At 44.9% G+C, this 18,929-nt stretch overlaps 1 long non-coding RNA gene across 1 annotated transcript; it reads left to right on the forward strand.

Annotated features, from left to right (window-relative positions):
* Positions 1 to 1,574: 1,574 nt before the first annotated feature.
* Positions 1,575 to 4,485, forward strand: LOC109734056 (uncharacterized). The gene is made up of 3 exons (XR_002225773.4): positions 1,575 to 2,045; positions 3,545 to 3,610; positions 4,182 to 4,485. It is a non-coding gene; the product is annotated as an uncharacterized lncRNA (long non-coding RNA).
* Positions 4,486 to 18,929: the final 14,444 nt, after the last annotated feature.

An 18,929-nucleotide genomic window follows, 5' to 3' on the forward strand; every position in this document is an offset into this window, starting at 1 on the left:
GGCATGCATACAAAGACACATAGGAATTTCATACGATTCGTGTACTGTGAGAATCCTTATCCAAGGCTAGATAACACCAAGCAGGAGCAGGACATTACCTTCAAGATAAAGGGTCTGGACCTACATAGAATTATTCGTGTAACCCGGTACATGGATCATATTTGTGCGCCTCCCAAATTGTCAAGTTATGTGTATTTGTGATAAAATCCTTACGACAATTGTCACCCGCCATGGGGATAGGAGCATGTTGGAGTTGCAATCTAGGCGACACTTCTCTGGACATCACAGCGGGCTCATGCGTGGGCAGCTTGTGAGATTTGACACGCTTTGCTTCATCATCGACCTATGTGGCCTAGCGTCCTGCTTTTGCCCACCAGTATGGGATCTCCTAATTAGCGGCGTGTGAAAGTGCCAACTAGGAGCGTTCAGGTGGCACGCCGTTGGTACGACGCCGCATATAAGTTCTTATTAGTAGCGTGCACCTCGAACGCCGCTAGTAACAATATACCTATAGCGTGTGCACCGCACGCCACTATTGACTAAACTACCGGCCGTGTGTGCCTAGCACACTACGAATAAGAGCCAAACCAGTCGCGTGTGGCTCTTCCCGAGAGCCGCTAAGTGTGGATCAAGCTTGTGACTATGGCTGTCGGTGAACGTTGTTGTAACCACTAGTCGAAAAGGCCTAGCCACAACTTCAGTTAGTGGCGCCTCATTTTCAATCCACGCCATCACTATTTTTTTTCAAATAGTGATGGTGTTGGCTTATTTGGCACGTCACCAGTAATAGGTTATTGGTGGTGTGCCGTCAACAATCCACGCCACCAGTAAGTGAGACCAAAAAATGGGGGACGACTTAAGTTACTGGTGGCGTGTGTCAGAAATGACACGTCATTAATAATATCTTATTGATGGTGTTCGGTATAATGGGAACGCCATAAATAACTGGACTAAATTGTACAAAAATATAAGAAATCTGGATAAATTATTGATGGCGTGTACTGTTCATCCGACGCTACCAATATCTTAGGGCTAGTTTGGTTTGGGTCCACGGCTTCATGCCTGGGAAATAGTGTTGCCTGGCGTGGACACGATTTGAAGTCGTTCGGCTGCCTGGTCAGGCAAAGTTGGATGAGAGGCGTTTGGATACTGCCCTAGCCTGGGTAGCTATTACGAATAAAAAAATAAGCTCATGAGCCCATGTACGTAGACTAGTTACTGCCATTAAAGCCCAGGCACGTGATTTGTCCGGCCAGGCGCTCGAATTCTCATGCCTGGGCCAAGCTAACCACCTCCCTGACTTCATTGCCCAGGCTAACCACTCCGCATGCGAATTCAGGCCAGGCTACATCAGGCTTGTTCAGGACATGAACCAAACAACATACATGCAAGACCCTGGCATGCGCCAGGCCAGGCCGAGGCTTCTCCAGGACGTGATCCAACTAGCCCTTAGTGCATCCCACGCTACTAAAATATGACAGGAAAATGGGCTTGGCATTTTTGCCAACTGGGCTGAAAAATAGCCCACTCACCCGCGCGTTCCCGAATCCAAGCCCAAGCCCAAGAAAAGATTAGGTCGAGAGAGACAGAGCGAGCCTTCGTCTTGCCGCCGCCCACCTCGCCTTCCTCTCGCTGCCGCCCACCTCGCAGCTCACCGCCGGTCGGACCCTCTCCCCCCACCTCAGGCGGCTCAGCCCCGACCTCGCCGACACACACCTCGCAGCTCGCCTAGACCGACCCCACTGAGCACCCCACCCAGCCCTCTCGCAACCCCTTGCTGCAGCCACCAACGACGGCCGATTCCGGTGAGCCCCGAGGTCTATGGCTAGCGTGCAGCTCAGCCCCGACCTCGCCTCTCTGCGCTCCGTCTTCCCCTTCGGCAAAATCTGCCGCACGCGGCCTCCATCGCTCGTGCCCCACCCCTACCTGCGAATAGGGTTTCAGGCACGGCGCCGCTTACGTTGCCAGCGCAGCTCTGGTGTCCAGCTCCTCCGGCAGCGTCCCGTCATCCCCTCTCTGCGGCGGTTGTGCATGGCATCCCCATGGTGAGCTCCTCTCCTTCCTCCGTGTCACTTGGACCAAAATTTAGGATATGTAAAATCAGTTTAGGATCTGCAAAATCAAAATAAATTGATCCAAAAACTTGAAAAGATAACGTTGTCATCAAGAGAAAATAGTCCATGGTCTTTGTTCATATGAATACCACAATTAGCCAATGCTTTGCTGCGATGTTAGAACTCACAGCTTGCCGTAGATGAGATTGTCGTCGTGCATCGGACAGCAAAGCGAGCACGTACACAACTAGCTAAGCAGGAAAGCAGGTAGGTGGATGCTTTTCACGTAGGCTAGCTTATGAAGCGAACTAATCTCCGACGGCTAAGTTAATCGAACTGTAGAGACGAGATAAACACAACAGAACAAGCACGCACAAGATTGATCTTTTTTCCTCTCTGCTATAGCTTCCTAGAGGCTTTTCTCCTTTATTTGTAATAGCTATTTAAGGACTCCATGACCTATACGTATTAGTATTCTAGGACTAAACCGACTATGACTCTTATCAGTTATCACGTATATCACTAAAACTCTAACCAAACGTACTAAATTTGGAATATCTAATATGCGAGTTGTGATGCCCAAATCGGATTGATTCAGCTAGTAGTTCAGTAAGAACAGATTGATTATTTCATATGAATACTTCACTGTTTCAGGAACAATTTCACTTGAATAGTCATGCTAATGTTCCAGTATTATTGGTTTGTAGTTTATTGTTTATAAAATCATTTTCATGTACAAAAGATTCAAGTTTCCCTTTTTCTCTTAGAAACTAAAAGATTCAAAGGAGTAAATTAAGAATACTGTATTCTTATTACCTCGTGAGTAGCTAGCAACACTGAACCTTCAGTATCAGAGTAAAGCAAGGCCATGTGCATTAAACATGCAGACTTGGATATTTTTTATTTGCTTTGATCAGTCATTCTGACTGGTCTCTTTCAACAAGTAGTAACTAGACAGATAGTTGTTGATAAGCTGTGGTAAGTTACACTAGCAGTCTCAAACAAGACAGCCGGAACTACCAAGTCAAAGCATTAAGCCTTTCAGAATTAGTTGTGTGTGAGGACTGCTTGTTTCTAGCTAGGTAGTAACTTATTCTAATACTCTGTTATGTGAGGTCATACTCACGGCATACTACTAAAATACTATGTTGGTTTATCTTTGCGTGGCCATTTTCCTTAAACATAAGCTAACACATGCAGTTTTCGCACATCTTGGTAACTCTGGTTTATTTGTACAGCCAAAATATATTTAATTTAAATCCACTTTTTATGTAGAAAGGTTATTTTTTCTGTAGTATTTGTTTCGATTTGTAGAATTTCAGTTTCATAATACACATGAACAGAATGCGTGATGTGGTGAATGATTTGCTTAGTACGGTGGTTATGACAGCCATGATAGTACAGTTGGATATTTTTTATAGCATTCTTTTGTATCTCAGACTGTTTGTTCAACTGGTGATGATTTTATGGGCATGTATTGTTGTTTGTAGATATTTCGCAAGGAACCATTTTTCTACGGCCATGAAAACCATCATCAACTTGTTAGGATTGCAAAGGTGCTTATTCGGTTTATTCCATTTATTCATTGAAAATATAGTTATAACTGGTTAAGGATTGTTTTTCATGTTTTACTCCTCACGCACTGTTTTATATGGATTCTTTGGTGGCATCTGATATTGTTTAGACTTGCCATATACCATTTGCTATTACTTACCTTAGTGACCGAGTGGTTGTGGTTCAATGTTTTGATGAATTGTACTGTGCACAAATAAGTTACCACCTCATTGTTTCACGTTAAGAGCTCTAAATTCTGACAACACTCCTGCATTGACATGTACTTGGAACAAATGGGCTAAATGCTTATTTGAACAAATACAAAATTGAGCTTGACCCTCAACTTGAAGCCCTTGTTGGAAGGTATATTGCCACTCAGCAGTCATTTTGATGATGCAAGATCTCAATTTGCCATTTGATTTATAGATTGACCATGCAATTATACTTTCTTTTCTCATCTTGAACTCCTAGGTGCTGCATGATGTGTTTGAGCATCTGGTTTGTAGATAGATTGATTAGTGTGGTTGCTTTGAGGATGTCATGTTACAATGGTTGTTGTTCTATTTTTTGAAGGTTCAATGCAGGCCCATCCATACTTCCTCCAGGAGAGGGCTGCCGAAAATAGCAGGACTTGTGCGCAATAGCAATAATTATCTTGAGATTGAACGAGCAGCGCTTGACGAAGCTGAATTAGTCTCAGTCTCCTTGCATTGAGCACCCCTAGTAAGTAAATTAGATGAACCATGAGCTTTAGTGTCTATGAGTTGATGTCATTGTTGACCTTAGCCTACTTTATTTCCCTCGGTTAGGTACTGCAAATGGTAAATGTAGCAATACTTATGGAAAATCTTGTCAACACAAGCAGTCTTCTCAGTTATGGTGTTGATATGAATTAGGGATGGCACGCAGGGTTTGGGTGGAGCCACCCCATACCCTTACCCGTCCCCTCTAAGCTTAGCCATCACTCTTACCCATACTCGTTAATGGGTATAATTTTTTTCCATACCCGTTACGACATGGTAGATGGGTGCCCGTGGCTAAAATTACTCATGTTTGCAAAGCATCACTTTGAACAACTCATAGTCATAAAAAACAACATATAATTATAATCTATAAACAACAATAAATTATAGCAACAACACACATTTTTAAACAACAACACATCATAAACAACAATATATTTAATAAACAACATCACTTTCTCGTAAACAACAACGCATCAAAACATCAGCATATTGTCATATATTTCGAGTTCACAAATTCATGACAAAGTGTAGAGATGATTTTGAGTTCATATGAATTTTATGTGGGTACGTGGGTATGGGTTATATGATCCCGTACCCGATCTACCCGATGGGTTTAACATTTTCCTATTTATATACCCATGGATTTTTTTATCCCATACCCTTACCCTAATAGGGTTTTGATGCGCACAAGCAGCTTGCAGCATGTAGAAGAGTAAAGAATAACAGTTTATAATTAACAAGCATGTTGTAACATTAATGCCCAGAGATCCTTCCTCGACTCCCTGCGAGAAAGCAATCCCGGAGCCACATATCAAGTATCCATTTCTAGTTGTAAAAGATCAAGATATAAGTCTGAACGTCCGTTATCGTGGACACGGCTATTAATAGATAATCTTCCCTGCAGGGGTGCATCACGTTTTCCAACACGCTTGATTACTCTGGCCGGACACTTTCCTGTGTCATGCCCGGCCTCGGAAGATTAACACGTCGTAGCCCTACCTAGGCTCAGCAGAGAGGTCCACGCCGGTCTACATCCTAAGCACTCCGGGGTCTGGGCCCATCGCCCGTTGCACTCTGGGTCTGTTACGTGCAGGGCGGACCTAGGCACCACCTCTGGGGTGCCGGCCCAGTTGTGCCGCAATGCTGAACTGGACTTCTGACAAAGCTTCGGCTGATACTTCGACGTCGAGGCCCATAACTATTCTCGCGTGGTGGTTAGTGCGTAAAGGTCAAAGGCCAACTCAGAACAAATACCCAAACCATAGTTTATTATTAGCTTGCGGAGACGAGCAGAGACTCACGATAATGTGACCCCGTCGCCCCGTCTCGAGAAAATACGGCAAGGGCTAGCCCAGCCCACTCGAGGGCGGCCTTCCTGCCCGGCCGTGCCTCGTAACCATCTTGCGGGTGCTCTCCGGGCCCGCCCGACTTTCCCAAAGGTCTCAAGTAAAGTTAAGGTAACCGTGTGTCCAAACATAAGGGGAAAACCCGAGGAATCACCCTCGGTGGATTCCACTCGATGTAATCGTCAAGGTGAACGTAAGAGGAACCACCCTCGAGGTTCACACTTGAGGGGTTGCACGACAGAGTCGTATCGGAAGTGGTTAAGGAGAAATCACCCTCGATGGCCACGGCTGAATAGCTACACTACAGAGATCTCATCAGGAGTGATGTATGAGGTATCACCCTCGGCACTTGATGGTAACTCTGCAGAGCCGAGCAATAAAAGAGGCGTGATGTGATGTGAGGTGTCAGGCTCTGGTCGTCGATGATGAAGTAGGGGCAACAAGGACAAGTGGGGGTCACTAATGGATCACTAACAAACCTATACTAAGCAGTTTAGGATAAGCAGGTAGGGTACAACAGCAGGTACAAAAGCAGGCTATGCGTCAGAAAAGGAGCAATCAATTACAGTAGAAAATCTAATGCAAGCATGAGAGAATGGAATGGGTGATATCGGGATGATCAAAGGGGGGCTTGCCTGGAAGCTCCGCTGAAAGGGAAGAAGGGGTCGTCGACGACGTAGTCGATCACAGAGGCATCGACATCGGTCTCGGGGTCTACCGGAGATAGGGGGGGGGGAAGAAACAGTAAATACAAGCAACAGATGCATGACAAGACAAAAGGCAGTGTTAAGGGTGTTTTAACGCAATGCTACACGATACCGGCGAAGGGGGATAGCATCCGGGAATGTTTCCCTGAAGTTTGGCACTTTCAAACATGCGAACCGGAGGGGGACGGTTGCAGGTTCGCTATGCTAGGGACGTGTGGCGGACGAACGTACTGCGTATTCAGATTCGTCTCGTCGTTCTGAGCAACTTTCATGTATAAAACTTTTTCATCCGAGTTACGGATTATTTTATATTAATTTCTAAAGTTTTTAAAACATTTTGGAATTAACATATTTAATTAAAAGGAAAACAGGGTTATGACATCATCATGACATCAGCATGATGTCAGCAGTCAACAGGGCTGTTGACTAGGTCAAACTTACATGGGGGTCCCGCTGTCATTGCCATAGTTTAACTAACAGGTAATTAGCAGGTTAATTATCAGGATTAATTAAGTTAATTAATTAATTTAATTAATTAAATAATTATTTACTATTTTTATGTCTTTTTTTAAGAGTTCCTGGGGACTGGGCCCACGTGTAAGTGGCCTAGAGGCCAACCTGGGCGGACGCGGCTTAACGGGTAACGGGCACGGGCGTAACGGGCGCCCGTAGTCTGCCCGGGGCGGGGCGAGGTTGTGGCCACGACGGGGCTTGCCGCAGCGGGGCGCGTGGGCCACGGCGGGCGGAGCCGGTAGCCCCGACCAGCAGGACGGGGCGCAGCGGAGCATGGAGCAGGGCTCGCGCGCGGCAGACGGGGTGTGCGGCAGCGGCGGCCCGCGGCGGAAGCAGCAGGCAGAGCGGCGCAGCAGGGGACGGCAGCGGTCGGGGCGGGCGACAGCGGCCGGAGGTGGGCGCGCAAGGGGGCGCGGCGAGCGCTGCTATTGGGAAGACGGCGGTGCGCGGGCACACGCATCGGGCATGGCCGGGTCGCGACGTGAGCGACAACTGCGGCGGAGTACGGGAGCAGAGAGGGGGAAGGAGAGGGGAGGCGCAACCGGCGCGGCAGCTCACCGCAAAGCTGTAGGGAGGGGGCAGTGGGCTCGAGGCGGCTTGGGGTGGCCGGAGTCCGCAACGGCGAGGCGAACGACGTAGGGGTCGGAGAGGTCGAGGGCGGCGTCGGTGGGGACGAGGCGGTCCAGCAAGCGAGGCTTTGGGGAGGAAGGCGAGGCGTTCGGCGAGCGACGGGCGGCGACGGGGAGGAGGTCCGGTGATGGGCGGCCCGGCATGGGGTCGGGGACGCCCCCGGCGACGGCGGTTGGCGTCGGGGCACCGGGTTCGGCCCGATCCAAAACGGATCGGGAGTGGAGAGGAGTGGGGAGTGGGGAACGAGGGGGAGTGAGGGATCTGGGGGCAGGTGCGGTTAGGGTTCGGGAAGGCATGGGGGTATGTAGGCCGAGGTGTGGGCTGGCCTAGTGGAATGGCCAGCTGGGCCACGAGGCCCACTGCGGAGGGTGGGTTTCTGTTTTCTTTTTTTTAAATTGCCTTCTCCTTTTTTAGTTACTTTTGCCTTTTCTTTTTATTGATTTTAAATTTAATTTTGGAACCGACTTTGAATCAATGCGAACTTAATAACACAGTGGTTTACTGTAGCATAATTATCTGGGCGTTACACTTCTCTTATTATGTAGTCAAACTCATTCATAAGAACGAGAGTGGCTAAATTTTTAGCCCTAGGATTCTTTATTTTAGGGAGCTCAAAAAACAATCTTTGCAAAGTAGGATGCGTACAAATAAATTTACTTTCACGTTTCAGAATTAGTGCTGAAATAGCATCCGCATAAGATCTAGTAGTTTTAGGTATAGGAGCATCTTAAGACTCAGATTTCCAATACAATTGAAAAATTCTTGGATGCGTTCTTTTCTCATAATGTTCCCTTATCCCAAGATAAAAGTTTTAACATCCAGATTGCCTGTACGTCCAATCTTAGGAGTCAAGCCATCATCTGTTGGTGCCATACCGAAATCAGTCATGATTGCAAGAAAAGAATAGATCTGACAAGAAAATGGCGAACGAAAAAAAAGAGGCGAATAAAATGGCAAATTTTTGTGAAATGGGGGAGAGGAAAACGAGAGGCAAATGGCAAATAATGTAAATTGTAAGGAAACGAGATTTGTGATTAGGAACCTGGTTATGTTGAAGATCCTTTCCGGTAACGGTGCTAGAAATTCCTTTTGATTGCTATCTAACTATAGCGTCAGAAAAGCTCCTGTCTGCTAGGACTACGTCGGTATTTCCCAAAAAGGAAAGGATGATGCAGCACAGTGACAATATGTATTTCCCTCAGTGAAGAAACCAAGGTTGTCGAACCAGTAGGAGAACCAAGCAACACAACATAAACATCACCTGCACACAAATAACAACACCTCACAACCCGACGTGTTAAAGGGGTTGTCAATCCCTTTCAGGTAACGATGCCAGCAATTTGTAATAGGTTGAAATAATAGATCGCAAATAAAATAAAGTGCAGCAAAGTGTTTTTGTATTTTTGGTTTAATAGATCTGAATAAAAATGCAAAGAAAAAATAGATTGCAAGCAAATATATGAGGAAGAAGATCCGGGGACCGTAGATTTCACTAGTGGCTTCTCTTGAGAAGGATAGCAAACGATGGGTAAACAAATTACTGTTGGGCAATTGATAGAACTTCAAATAATTATGACGATATCCAGGCAATGATCATTACATAGGCATCACGTCCAAAATTAGTAGACCGACTCCTGCCTGCATCTATTACTATTACTCCACACATCGACCGCTATCTAGCATGCATCTAGTGTATTAAGTTCATGAAAAAACGGAGTAATGCAATAAGAACGATGACATGATGTAGACAAAATCCGTTTATCTATTGCGTAGATATAGATCCCATCTTTTTATCCTTAGTAACAACGATACATACGTGTCGTTTCCCTTTCTGTCACTAGGATCAAGCACGTAAGATCGAACCCACTACCGGGCACCTCTTTCCATTGCAAGATAAATAGATCAAGTTGGCCAAACAAAACCCAAATATCGGAGAAGAAATACGAGGCTATAAGAGATCATGCATATAAGAGATCAAAGAAACTTAAATAACATGGATATAAAAAGATATAACTGATCATAAACTTGAAGTTCATCAGATCCCAACAAATACACCGCAAAAAGAGTTACATCATATGGATCTCCAAAAGACCATTGTATTGAGAATTCAGCGAGAGAGAAAGCCATCTAGCTACTAACTACGGACCCGAAGGTCTACAAAGAACTACTCACGTATCATCATAGAGGCACCAATGGAGGTGGTGAACCCCATCCGAGATGGTGTCTAGATTAGATCTGGTGGTTCTGGACTCTGCGGCGGCTGGATGAATATTTCGTCGACTCTTCTAGGGTTCTGGGATTTTTGGGGTATTTATAGAGCAAAGAGGCGGTCCGGGGTGCACCCGAGGTGGGCACAACCCACCAGGGCGCGCCTGGGCCTTCTGGCTCGTCTTGGTGGGTTGTCCCCTCCTCAGGACTCCCCCAGGTGCAATCAGGGCCCAACATCTTCCATCTGGTCCATAAAAAATCATGGTGGAGTTTCGTGGCATTTGGACTCCGTCTGGTATTGATTTTCTGCGATGTAAAAACAAGGAAAAAACATCAACTGACACTTGGCACTATGCCAATAGGTTAGTGCCAAAAAGTGATATAAAATGACTATAAATGATTATAAAATATCCAAGATTGATAATATAACAACATGGAACAATCAAAAATTATATACGTTGGAGATGTATCAATACTCCAATGTCACCACAAGTATCCGCGGGTTTGATTATACGATATGCATCACACAATCTCAGATTCATCTATTCAAACCAACACAAAGAACTTCAAAGAGTGCCCCAAAGTTTCTGCCAGAGAGTTAAGACGAAAACGTGTGCCAACCCCTATGCATAAGTTCATAAGGTCACAAAACCCGCAAGTTGATCAACAAAACATACATCAAGTAGATCACGTGAATATCCCATTGTCACCACAGATAAGCATATGCAAGACATACATCAAGTGTTCTCAAATCCTTAAAGACTCAATCCGATAAGATAACTTCAAAGGGAAAACCCAATCCATTACAAGAAGGTAGAGGGGGAGAAACATCATAAGATCCAACTATAATAGCAAAGCTCGCGGTACATGAAGATCGTGCCAAATCAAGAACACGAGAGAGATCAAACACATAGCTATTGGTACATACCCTCAGCCCCGAGGATGAACTACTCCCTCCTTGTCATGGGGAGTGTCGGGATGATGAAGATGGCCACCGGTGATGATTTCCCCCTCCGGCAGGGTGCCGGAACATGGTCCGATTGATTTTTGGTGGTTACAGAGGCTTGCGGCGGCTGAACTCCCGATATAGGTTTATTTCTGGGGTTTCAATATTTATAGGAATTTTTGGCGTCGAGAACAAGTCAGGGGTCCACGAGTCAACGACAAGGACGGAGGACGCGCTCGGGGGTAGGGCGCCCTCCAACCTTGTGGTTGGCTTGGGACTCTTCTGGCCCAACTCTTTTGCTTGGGGGCTTCTTCTGGTCCATAAAAAGTCACCGTAAATTTTCAGCTCGTTTGGACTCTGTTTGATATTACTTTTCTGTGAAACTCAAAAACAAGGAAAAAACAGAAACTGGCACTAGCTCTAGGTTAATAGGTTAGTCCCAAAAATCATATAAAATAGCATATAAATGCATATAAAACATCCAAAACAGATATATAATAACATGGAACAATAAAAAATTATAGATCCATTGAAGACGTATCACAAGATACTCCAGATATCCATTAAAATAATGATATATCGACTAAGTCGCCTACACAGAGAAACATCCAGATAGCTATTAGAAAGGACAAAGTAGTCTTGCAACACAAGGTAGCTTAGAACCACAAGCACTACTGATAAAAAATATTAAGCATTAACCTCTATGTTGGGGACAAATGGAAGGGATATATCTAATAGAATTTTGAATTTATATTTATAGTAAAATTCAGTACAAGTCAAATTTAGTAGATTCAGAAAAATATACGATCGATACACATAATTTTTGCTTGTGCTTACAAACAATACAAATTGGCAATGTATGCCAGACTGCAAGTACATTATAGACAGGTAAAAGCATCTTACAGAGTTGTGTATGTTATCAGGAGCTTAGTTTGTGAAGCGTTTGTCAAGCGCCCAAGAAAACAACATGAAAATAGATCAAAGCACACATACCACCGAGGCTGGGTGGAATCTTGTCAATACTGAACGCGACCTTCGATGCACAGTAGACTGTTTGAAGGACCTGAATATGTACAATATCCTTAATACCTGGATCTTGTTAGAGATATATGACATGCCTCTAAAGTATCAAAATGTGTTAATTTGTTGACAGAAACACATTGAGATAGCACGCAGATCAGGAAACATACAACATACTATCACCCAATTTGATGTAGATGAGCGATGAGTTCACTGGATCTTCTCGTCCGACGACTTTGATGTAGTTTCTGCACAATAACACATTCTCTTAAGAAATATATTTTGCACAACAAAACATTCTCTAAAGAAATATTCTGCACAATAACACATTTTCTGAAGAAAGATTCTGCACAATAGATTATAGTTTCTGCACGATAGCTAAAAAATTGCACAGTAGCTCAAAACATCAGCACAACAACACATTCTCCACGATATCACTGCATATGTCGTGTGCATATATCAGACCAATGGCCTATTTTTGTTGCGAAGTGTATCAACGCTCTTTTCTTTGTAGAGTGCATCAAGTAGAACATCATCTTCCGTGTGCTTGTAATTGCCACTTGACTGTGCCCAGTGAGAGACCAAATACAGATTTCTTTGAAAGTGCATCGAGCACACAACACGCCAGCAACAATGCATCAAACAACTCCACTTCTGAACAAGACTTTGAATCAAGTATCAAACACCACACAAGCATTGATTCAAGACACACATAGATCCATCATGAGCTATTCAACACATTCTGGAAACTACACATGTTTAACCGTCAGTACCAGGGAGCAGCAACAAACTACAACTGTGTAGAACATCTGACTCGTTCCCGGTGCACATACACACGCTGCCACTGAATACCCAACTCAAACCTTCTTAGATCTGGGAAGATGGTTGGTTCTGGACTTCTGCTACAAAGGCCAGCTGATGCCGCGCCGTTCAGCCCTAGCCGAGAGATGCGAGACAAGATCAGGGATAGAGATTGTGGGGTAGACTCAATCCATCACCCGTGTGTGCCCTTCCGCTTGTCGTCGACCTTCGGCCGCCACACCCCCTTCGGCAACCGACCCCGCTCCCTCAACCCTTCTTGCCGCGCCCTACAACGGCCACTAGAGACAACAAATACATGAGGAGCACATTGAGCGAGGGACATGACAGAGGCTAGAGTGCTTATCTGAACCCGCCCGTCGTGCTCTCGTGCAGAGACCGCCATGCTATCGTTTGTTCATTGAATGTCCCATGCACAAACAACACAAAGAAGGATTGAGAGGGAGAAATATGGCATGGTCTCTACCTTCTAGGCACCGATGGATGGAGCGGCCCCTTTGCCGAGGATATAGTGGTGGAAGAGGGCGAACTAGCAGCAGGGAGCACGACGACGGCGGTGAAAAGACCAGTGTGGATCGCGAACCGGCAGGGGCTCTGCGCCGCGGGCACACGCGTAGCGTTGTTGTGGCCACACCATGTGCGTCCATGTCCCCAGCGGTGGCAGACAACATGACGTGCCACTGCAGGTCCATCATGGACGCGAACGCCGGGTGGCCGACGATGGCCGGCCTCCACGGTGATACGTCCATTTTGCATCATGTTTACCTACTGTTATTTATAATGTTTTTATGCATAATAATGCTTTTTGGAGTAATTCTAATGTCTTTTCTCTCATAATATGCAAGGTTCACACAAAGAGGGAGAATTTCGCTAGCTGGAAATCTGGACCTGAAAAGCTACGTCGGGCCATCTATTCTGCACAACTCCAAATGAGCTGAAACTTCACAGAGAATTTTTATGGAATAAATAAGAAATACTGGAGCAAATAACTACCGGAGAGGGCCACCTGGTGAGCACAAGACACGAGGGCGCGCCCTGGTGGGTTGTGCTCAGCCCAACCCACCTCCGGTGCGCATCTTCCGGTATATAAGTCATTTTGACCTAGAAAAAAAAATAAGGAGAGTACTTTCGGGACGGAGTGCCGCCGTCTCGAGGCGGAACTTGGGCAGGAGCACTTTTTCCCTCTGGCGGAGCGATTCCGCCGGAGGAACTTCCCTCCCGGAGGGGGAAATCATCGTCATCATCATCACCAACAACTCTCCCATCTTGGGAAGGGCAATCTCCATCAACATATTCAACATCACCATCTCCTCTCAAACCCTAATTCATCTCTTGTGTTCAATCTTTGTACCGGAACCTCAGATTGGTACTTGTGGGTGAATAGTAGTGTTGATGACATCTTGTAGTTGATTACTATATGGTTTATTTGGTGGAAGATTATATGTTTAGATCCAATACGCTATTTAATACCCTCTGATCTTGAGCATGATTATCATTTGTGAGTAGTTACTTTTGTTCTTGAGGTCACGGGAGAAATCTTGTTGCAAGTAATAATGTGAACTTGATATGTGTTCGATATTTTGATAGTTACATTGGTACAGCAAGGTGCTATACAAACGGTTTTAACCCCTTTCCGCGACGGCATTTGAAACCATCGCCAAGTGAGTGCGGGCGATAGGGGGGTCCTTCCCACACGACCCAGAAACCGTTGGGGATATGCCCTCCTGGCACACACGCTCGGCAAAATGAGGTCGTGTGCGATCGATGAGCGATCAAATACGGTTATACGTACAGTAGTGCTAAAAAAATACAATTATACAAGCGAAATCATTTTCGGTCGTAAGTACATCCCACACAGTCAGTCCTCCCTAAACGTTTCCGTTCATATATACATCCCACGCAGTCGCTGCAAGGAAAATGTTTCCGTTCGCAGGTACATCACACACAATTTTCCCCGTTAAATCATTTGTAATAGCGTTGCCATTGCACACGATATTAACAAATTTATCGTCTGCGTTATTGAATGCATCACACACGGTGCGTACAAGAAACTGTGTGGCAGAGGCTGTCCAGCACACACAGTTTTTATGTGGTAAACGTTTATGCAAGGGGGCCTAACGCAAACAGTTTTGAAGAGAATGTCGTGTGTGATTGTTCATTGATCCAACACAGTTTATTTCTAGAAACTGTGTGTGTTGCCTGAGGTCATCACCCACGGTGTTTTCTGAATAACCGTTTGCAATAGAAAAACCCAATTAGTAGGCTAATTGCCCTATTATTAATAATCCATTTATGAACCTAATTGACATTCATATTAAGCAGATAATATATTTCATTTCCATATTAAGGAAGCAGGATTTCATAATTGAAATACATCAGAGTACAACATGATATAGCTTCAGCACTCAGCTACCCCATTACACAATTGCACCAGCACCAAGTTTCACATGCAACATCTAGAACCTTTCGAAATTAGCATCATAGATGGTACATAGAAAGATGCATCTCATCTGGAAAACTGCTGAAGCGGAAGACAAATATTGAGCCTTCATTCATGTTTAAGGTCTTTGCAACTTTAGGCCAGTTCCTATGGATGATTGACCGTCCATCCTTCTTCCTCTTCAGGAACACTTCAATATTGAACTGTGGGTGTTGTATGAAAACCTTCCTCGACTCCTGACCATAGAGGTGGTTTGAGAGGTAATCATCAGTGAACTGCTTTGGAAAGGCCTGAAAACAAGGATGTGCATAAATATCTTCTCTATATTGGAAATGGGGCAAAGGAATAAAAAAAGCAAGGTATAATACTTAGTACCATCTTGTAGTTAACTGATGTCTTCTTCATTATGCAGACGAAGATCTTGTTGTTTTTTGTCGCTAATTTCTTTATCCTAACAATCTTTCTGAGTTTCTTGACTTGATTGATATTCATGGACAACTCATTTCCCCATATGCAAAAAGAGTCGAACAGTGGGTCGAAACCTCTCACAGCAGGACCTACATGTGCAAAACCAAATTGTTAAAAACCTAAATATTATAATGGCTCTTGCAATTGCACAATAATGTGCTATTAGACAACGGACCATGCATGTGCTAATCTTGATTGTAAACCTCAGTGCTTTCCATTGTTTCCCTGCAACACATATAAGGTAGTTAGTCATCAGGTTAAGTAAGGGTTCGCATGCTATCAGTAAAATATGTTGATGAAAAATAAGCACATCGCAGATTCATCAGATTAATTCAAGCCACATGGAAAACCCATTTATCCAAACCAAGCATGATTAAGAACTAGAAAATATATCACTTGTATATGTTTCTCATGTATTAAGTGCAACCAAATTCAATTTATTCCTCACATGCACAATAATATAAAATTCTACCCACGATAATTGGACATCGCATTGCAGAATTGAACCAAGCAGTTAACTAAACACCACAACAAATGAACCAAACATTAACTGAGCACCACATTGCACAATATAACATACTCCTGATAGAAGATTAGACAGTTAACCAAACCAAGCATGCTTAACAACTTGGAAATATAGTAATTGTATTTGTTTCTCATGTATTTAGTACAACCAAATTCAATTTATTCCTCACATGGTATACAATAACAGAATGCACCGACAATAATTGAACATCACATTGCAGAATTGAACCAAACAGTTAACTAAACACCATAACAAATGACCAATCATTAACTGAGCACCACATTGCACAATATAACATACTTCTAATAGAAGATCAGATAGTTAACCAAACCAAACATGCTTAACAACCTGGAAATATAGCAATTGTATTTGTTTCTCATGTATTTAGTACAGCCAAATTCGATTTACTTCTCACATGGTATACAATAACAGAATGCACCCACAACTATTGAACATCGCATTGTAGAATTGAACCAAACTGTTAACTAAACACCACAACAAATGAACCAAACGTTAACTGAGACCACATTGCACAATGTATAACCAAACCAAGCATGCTTGACAACTTGGAAATATAGCAATAGTATCCGCTTCTCATGTATTTTGTAAAGATAAATTCGATTTATTTCTCACATGGAAGACAATACAAAATTGCAGCCTGAAGAATTGAACATCACATTTGCAGAATTGAACCAAACAGTTAACTGAAGATGACAACTAATTAACCAAACAGTTAATAAGTGAGCACCACACTGCACGACGTATAGAACATATACACTAGAGCAACATATTGCATGGTAAAATTAGATAGCACAATGCACTAGAATTTGTTAAGGAAAGGCAGGAGCAGCACACGCAACGGGTAAATCGAGCATGCTTAACCGGCGTAGCTAGCAAATGGCAAGGTGCTCCTCCAAGATCTGGGGGTCAGCACGAATGGCAGCCATCGCGACCTCATCCGCGCGTGCGGCCGCGATTTGCTTCTCCGTTGCCAAATGCTCCTTGAGATCCTGGCTATACTGCGTGCACCATGGCTTAGGGCGGTGCTTATTTGGTGGAGGGGTCGGTGATTTGGGTGAAAGGTGTCGCGCCGGCGGTCGGGGCATGTGGGATGTGGAAGGAGGAGGAGGATGGGGGTCGGGTGTGGATTACCTGCCTGGATAGACGAGGCCGAGCAGCGTGAAGGAGGGTCGTCGGCGAGGAGGCGGCGCTGCAAGCAAGGAGTGAAGCTTTCAACTTGGAAAGGAAGGCAGAAACAGGGGAAATGTGGCTTTTGGTAAGGGGGAGGGGGGCAGGGAGGTAGATATTTCTGCGGAGGCCGAAAATTTGGAATAGGTTCGGCGAAAAAACTGGCGTTCAAAGTGTCATCAGACACGGTCCCTTATTCAGAACTGTGTACGATATGTGAACATCACAAATGATTCAGATAGCTTAACCCGTGTGTGATGAGTTTGAACATAAAAAATTTTGGTTCAAATTTCCCTGGTTACAGTGGTCATCCACGTCATTGCATAATTTGGGTACATAAAGGAGACTACATCACACCCACACTTTTTACTCGAGCAAGTTCAGCAATTAAACAGAGCTAGTTGACCTAAACATTACTCTAACAAATTAAGACCGGCGCTCTTAATTAAACAAAACAAAGAGTACTACTACTGCTGGTGCTCGTCGATCTTCGTCGCCGCCTCCATGTCCAGCTCGCGCCCGACGATCTCCTGGGGAAGGGGCTCCATGGCATCCATCGCACCATACTCGGCAAGCATGTCGCCATCCGCGTCTGCCATCTCTTTGGAAAAGGCCGCCACGAGCTGGGCGTGGGCGGCCATGATCTGGGCTTGGATGGGCTCCGTGGCAAGGTATGCGGCGGAGGAACGAACGGCTGCTCGAACGCTCTCGGCAATTGCCAACTCTTCGTCCATGGGTTGCCGCCCGTTGTCGAAGAAGCTTCGTTTAATTTGTGCGGTGACCGCCACGAGCTGTGCGTGGGCGGCCTCGACATGGTCATGGGCGGCTTCCATCAGGGCTAAGGCCGCCGCTGCGGAACGGACAGCTGCTGTGCCGCTCTCGCCAGTTGCTATCCCTGAGGCAGATGTTGCTGCCACCACCTAAGAAGCAACAGGGGCCGTTTGGGCTGCCCTGGCCGCCCGGTCACAGATTGCGGCCGCGCTCATGCACCTTGTTAGCACGCACATGGCGGCTGCGGCCGCGCTCTCGCCGGAGTGGGACGCCAAAGTTGCCCTCACGACGCGGGTCCATGTCCCCATCTTTCACCGGCGACAATTGAAAAGTGAAATGATATTTGGGGAGCGAGCTAGTGTGCTTGACACGCCGGCTCTGGACTGTAGCCGACGGACCTTCTCGTGTAAGACATAGGCGTACTATACACCGACGGTGCTCCAGGATATTTTGTACTGCATCTCACACGGTTGGTGATAATAAACTATGTGGGATCTACTTGATTTTTCATCTTGATTTGAATTACATGATGGGGTCATAGTGGCAATGGACGGTGTTTGAATTGCTAGAACTTTTATCTGCAGTGAACATGCAACTATATGTGTGTCGTAAAAAATTTGGAATTATTCAAGGTTCGTTTGGACATTTTATACATTAAATTGGTTTTCTAGCCATTGCAGGTGCACAATTCAAAATTAAACTACATGCACATGCTTCGGTGCACCAACATGGGTTGTAAAATCATATATGTGTCCATGGATTTATGCTAATGTCCCATGCAAGAAATGGGGATGAATTTCGAACACCACGACAGCGTGGCTCTCCGGCAAACGTTGAGATACCTGCTTTTGTAATTCTAGTAAATCCAAAACTAGTTTGAAATTTATGAAACTTGGCATGCTATCATGGAGCGGCATCAACATGTCGTGGTAAATTTTTTGTCCCATTTGGGGCAGGTTTGCGTATAAGCTTCTCACAAACCAGAGCTTCTCA

The sequence above is a fragment of the Aegilops tauschii genome, chromosome 7 (assembly GCF_002575655.3).
Source record: "Aegilops tauschii subsp. strangulata cultivar AL8/78 chromosome 7, Aet v6.0, whole genome shotgun sequence".
NCBI lineage: Eukaryota > Viridiplantae > Streptophyta > Magnoliopsida > Poales > Poaceae > Aegilops > Aegilops tauschii.